General features: G+C 38.6%; 1 non-coding gene across 1 annotated transcript; it reads left to right on the forward strand.

Moving 5' to 3' along the window:
- The first annotated feature begins 694 nt into the window (after positions 1-694).
- On the forward strand, positions 695-801 carry LOC127124195 (small nucleolar RNA R71). Its single transcript, XR_007803821.1, has one exon. It is a non-coding gene; the product is annotated as a small nucleolar RNA R71 (small nucleolar RNA).
- The last annotated feature ends 4,703 nt before the right edge of the window (positions 802-5,504 follow it).

Raw genomic sequence — 5,504 nt, forward strand, 5'->3', positions numbered from 1 at the left:
CATCTTGGTATGAGTAACTATTTGGTCAACCTTGGTTCCTAACTGAGTAATCAATTCGTTAACATGAATGTTTTGGTTCATGAACTCCTTGTTTTGTTGGGTTTGAGCGGTGATAAAATTTTCCATAATTTTCTCAAGGCTCGGATTTGGTGGCACAGGTTGCATAGGTTGATTTGATCTTGGGGCTTGATAACTAGGTCTCGGAGGTGCATTATTTTGAATAGGGTTATTGTTTTTATAGGAGAAGTTCGGGTGATTCCTCCATCCAGGGTTATAGGTATTCGAGTATGGGTGCCATTGGGTGTAGTTCACTTTCTCAGAGTGGGTTTCGTTTAATAGACTGCATCCTGCAGATTGGTGTCCTTTGGTTCCATATATCCCACAATCCGACGAAACTGCGGCTACAGTATTCGGGTTTATGCACATATGCTCGACCTTAAGGGCTAATGCGTCCATTTTAGCTTGCATCATGTCTATAGAGCTTAGTTCATGCACTCCTCCTTGGGCTTCCTTCTTCTCAACTGTCGCTTGTTCGACTCCCCATGATTGATGGTTTTGAGCCATATCTTCGATGAGGGCACTAGCTTCAGGATAAGGTTTGTTCATCAGAGCATCGCCTGCGGCAGTGTCGATGGTCATCTTTGTGTTGTAATGAAGTCCATTATAGAAGGTTTGAATGATTAACCAATTTTCTAAACCATGATGTGGGCATGCTCGTAACAACTCTTTATATATCTCCCAAGCTTCGAACAACGATTCTCCTTGGTTTTGGGTAAATCTAGTTATATGGTTTCGAAGAACGGCGGTCTTACTCGGGGGAAAATATCTAGCAAGAAATACTCTTCTAAGGTTATCCCAAGTCGTAATGGAATTGGGTGGAAGGGAATCTAACCATGATAGAGCTTTATCTCTGAGGGAAAAAGGAAATAATCTTAAACGTATTGCCTCAGGAGAAGCTCCATTGGTTTTAAAAGTGTCTGCTAATTGAAGAAATACTTTTAAATGTTGGTTTGGGTTCTCAGTAGCGAGACCTGCGAATTGTCTCTGTTGCACTAGTTGCAACATGGATGGTTTAAGTTCAAAATTATTGGCTGGGATGGTTGGGTTTACTATACTAGAACTAGGTTCTTCATTAGATGGTTGAGCGAAGTCCTTAAGAGGTCTTTGGTTTTGATCTTCGGCCATAGCTCTCTTAATTCTATGAAAGAATAAACGTGCGCGAGCGTAACGTTCAGGTTCCGCCAGAGGGTATACTAAGCTTAAACTTCCGGTGCTGCGAGTTCTTCGCATTGACCGGCGGGAAATAACCTAAGTCTAAACGATGTAACAACAGGAAAATGAAATTTGATGAAATTGGTCCCCGGCAACGGCGCCAAAAACTTGATGCGGTGTTTCGCAAGTATACGAACGCGTCAGAGTAATATAAAAGATTGTCGAATCCACAGAGACCAAGTGTCAATCTATCGTTATCTATTGTTATGGTATTTATCAAAGGCAATCAAAATAGGTGTTTTTTAGAGTGTGCAATGAAAAGTAAAGTATTGAAATAAATTTAATTAATAAAGACAGGGTCGAATGTAATTCACGTAATCGATTGATAATCCAAGTACTTGCTAATAGAATTACTTATGGGCAATGTTTCTTACTTAGAAAAGAACTAATTTAACAGGAACTGTCGCTTTCGCGTATTCAGAACTGAGTTGTACTCCCTAATCAAACCCTCTTATTGTCACTTATAAAAAGGCGCGCATTGCGTTAGAGTAGTAAACCTATTTTTAAGAAATATAGTATCTTGACTGAGTTGAAAAGTATTATAACCTGGATTTCTTAACCAAAAGAGTTTCTCACGAACCAGACTCTAAACTTATAAACGCGTCCAAAAATAGTTTTAAAATCTCTTTTCTTCTTAATGTTAAAATCTCCTAATGAACTAAACAAAGCGCTTTCGCTGTTTTTGAAATAGTTAAAAACATATAAGTTTAAATAGACGTTGGACGGCTTTCGATCTTACCCAACGGAATTGAAGTGCGGGAAAATTCAAGTTGAAAGTTAAAATAGCCCTTAAGTGTTTCTACAAACAATTGTACGGATTACTGGTTCAATTATGATCCTTACATTCTAACCTTATAAATTTAGCTAGACATGGTAAAGTAAAAGTGCATTAAATTAAATAAAAGTAGTACGAGTGCGGAAAGTAAATAATTTAAAGCGAGTGCGAGGAAATAAATAATTTAAAGCGAGTGCGAGGAAATAAATAAAAGTAAAGCGAGTGCGAGGAAATAAATAAAGTAAAGCGAGTGCGAGGAAATAAATAAAGTAAAGCGAGTGCGGAAAATAAATAAAGTAAAGCGAGTGCGAGGAAATAAATAAAGTAAAGAGAGTGCGGGAAAATAAACAAAGTAAAGCGAGTGCGGAAAATAAATAAGATAAAGACAAGTAATAAAAACCTGCTCCAATCGGAGGGTTGAATAAACTGCAAAGCGGAAATGAAAATGGCGGCAGGATTAACTTCCTTCCAAAGTGCTCCAAACTCGATTACAGACTCTATCACAGACTTGATTACACAATTGTGGTAACACTCCAATGCGAAGCGATTACCACTTTAAAATACTGAATATATGCCTAAGTGAAACAAAGTTTCTCTGAGTTTGCCTCTGCTCTAAGTTTGGATAATTGTAAAAGTGAATTCGAGTTTTTATTTATAAGCAAGTAAAAAAATGGAAATGACTTGGATGCCCTTCAACTTGAAAATGGGAGGGAAACTATTTTCCTCTTGTGGCGCCCGCCACAAGGCCATGACGCCCGCCACAAGCACAAAATGAGGCGCCGTAGTGGAGGTAGTGGGGAACGTGGGAGTTGAGGGAAGTTGAGCTTGGACACGTCATGGCAGGATCTGTGGCGCCCGCCATGGGGTAGGCCATAAGTACAAAATGTTGATTTTTAGGGGTTTTGGCTCTTTTTCGCTCCTTTTCTCGATCGGGGCTCCGATTAAAGTAAAAACCTGAAAACAAAGGAAAACATAGCAATAACACAACAAAATGATAATAAAACAACTAGAATGCATGTGAAATCGGAGTCGAAAATACGGTAAATTTCAGAGTTATCATTTTCTAAAACAAACTTGGTTAGTTTTAATTATTCGAGGAGTGCGAAAGCACCCTGGCGTAGTAACTAGGAATCTTTACTACTTTAGCGTTCTGCGCACCTTTTATAAGTGACAATAAAAGGCCTTAATTTAAGGGTAAACTCGGATCTGAATACGCGAAAGCGACAGTTCCTGTTAAATGGATTCTTTTCAAGAGTAGAAAATATTGCCTCATAAGTAGTTCTATTTAGACAATCAAAACATCACTTAACTGACGTGAATTACATTCAACCTGTCTTTACCTGCATTTATTATTTACTGTTATTTTGTAAACCCAATGTCTCTTTTATATCGCCTTAGATAAACACCGTAACGATAGTATTCGATAGATTGACGATTGGTCTTTGTGGGATCGACATTCTTTTATATTACTTTGACGTTATTCGTGCACTTGCGAATCACAGTGATCAAGTTTTTGGCACCGTTTCTGGGGACCAACTTCGTCAAATTTCGTACCCTATTGTAACACCATATAGACTAAGGCATTATTAGCCGGTAAATGCGAAGAACCCATAGTACCGGAAATTTAGTAGATCCTTTAGCGGAACCCGAACGTTATACTCGTACACGCCTCTTACTCATCCGAATTAAGAAAGCTATGGCCGAGAATCACGATAGGCGACCTCTTAAGGAATTTGCCCAGCCCTCTGATGAGGAACCTAGTTCAAGTATAGTAAACCCCCTTATACCTGCTAACAATTTCGAACTAAAACCGTCTTTGTTGCAGTTAGTACAACATAACCAATACGCGGGTCTCGCTACCGAGAATCCGAATCAATATTTAAAAGTTTTTATCCAACTAGCCGACACCTTTAAATCTAATGGCGCTTCACCCGATGCGATCTGTTTAAGATTATTTCCTTTCTCCCTCAGGGATAGAGCATGTTCATGGCTAGATTCACTTCCAGCTAATTCAATAACTACCTGGGAAGACCTTAGGAGAGTATTCCTTGCTAGATATTCCCCCCTAGTAAGACTGTTGTTCTTCGAAACCAAATAACTAGATTTGCTCAAAACCAAGGAGAATCGCTTTTCGAAGCTTGGGAGAGATATAAAGAGCTATTTGTGAAAGAATTCTTTAACTTGAATTAACTTTTAATGATAGCAAATTGTGTGATCATCATCCAAATTGGTTGTGCATTGCATTACATGATATATTTGTGTTCTTACTTTGTAATTCATCCCATTCTATTGTTGCATAACCATACATATAAGCCTACATTGAAAATTTCCTTTAAAATAACAATTAAAATGCATTTTATGTCAGTATGTATCAATACATGACCCTTTGCATCGATACATGTAGCCTGTGATTAATCACAAAACAATTCTTGTTCAGTATGCATCGATACATACGAACCATGCATCAATACATGGAAAGCCAAAAACTCTGTGCATCGATACACACGACACCTGCATCGATACATGACTACTTGAGTCAGCCTGTGCATCGATACATACGCATTGAGCATCGATACATATTAGTGTAAAATTCACATGCATCGATACACACGATTCCTGCATCGATACATGATTTGTTAATTTCACCAAAAATCTATGCAACTTACAGTATGCATCGATGCACCCTTGTATGTATCAATACACAGAGTTATTTTAAGTCATAACAGCAACTGTTTTTTTAAGGATATAAATACAGGTTTCAACAGCAGGTGAAAGGGACGAATTCATTGAGCAAAAAGACAATTGAACACAAGATCAAAGAAGTGTTGGAGCAATTGTCAGTGAGCACATAGAAACCTGAAAGAGACTTCATCTTCTTCATCTTCTCAATCACTTCTCTTCAAGAACAATTACACATAACAATTCTTGTTCTTTGGATTAAAGAAGTATCGAGATAACGTTCAGTGGTGTGATCAAGGATCTAGCTGTGGGTTGTAGTGGAACGATCGAGGATCTAGCTGAGTCGAAGATTGAAGGGGGTTTCTAGGAAAAACCTACTGGTTTGTCCTTCAAGAACTGGTGTGTTCTTGAGGGTTTGGGAGTCACATTTGCAGAACAGATTCAGCCGCAGCGTTGCGTTTGGAGATCGGGGGATTTCGCAAGCAGGTCGTGGAACCGGTGAATTGTTTGCAACTTTGTGCAGGAAAATCTTGATCGAGCTCAGATCAAGTGAAGGTTTATACAAGAAGAGGTTCTTGGAGTTTAGAAATTCTGTCTTTGTATCAAAACCTTGTATCAACGGATTCGGCAATAATTGATAATCAAAGTTCTCAATTTCATTTGAAATTGAGAGGGAGACGTACCCACACGCGAGGACGACGTGGGGAACTTCCTTAACAAATCTCTGCGTATCTTACTCTTACCTTAATCTTCTTTACGTTTCAATACTGTTTTGCAA

The sequence above is a fragment of the Lathyrus oleraceus genome, chromosome 2 (assembly GCF_024323335.1).
Source record: "Lathyrus oleraceus cultivar Zhongwan6 chromosome 2, CAAS_Psat_ZW6_1.0, whole genome shotgun sequence".
NCBI classification, from domain to species: domain Eukaryota; kingdom Viridiplantae; phylum Streptophyta; class Magnoliopsida; order Fabales; family Fabaceae; genus Lathyrus; species Lathyrus oleraceus.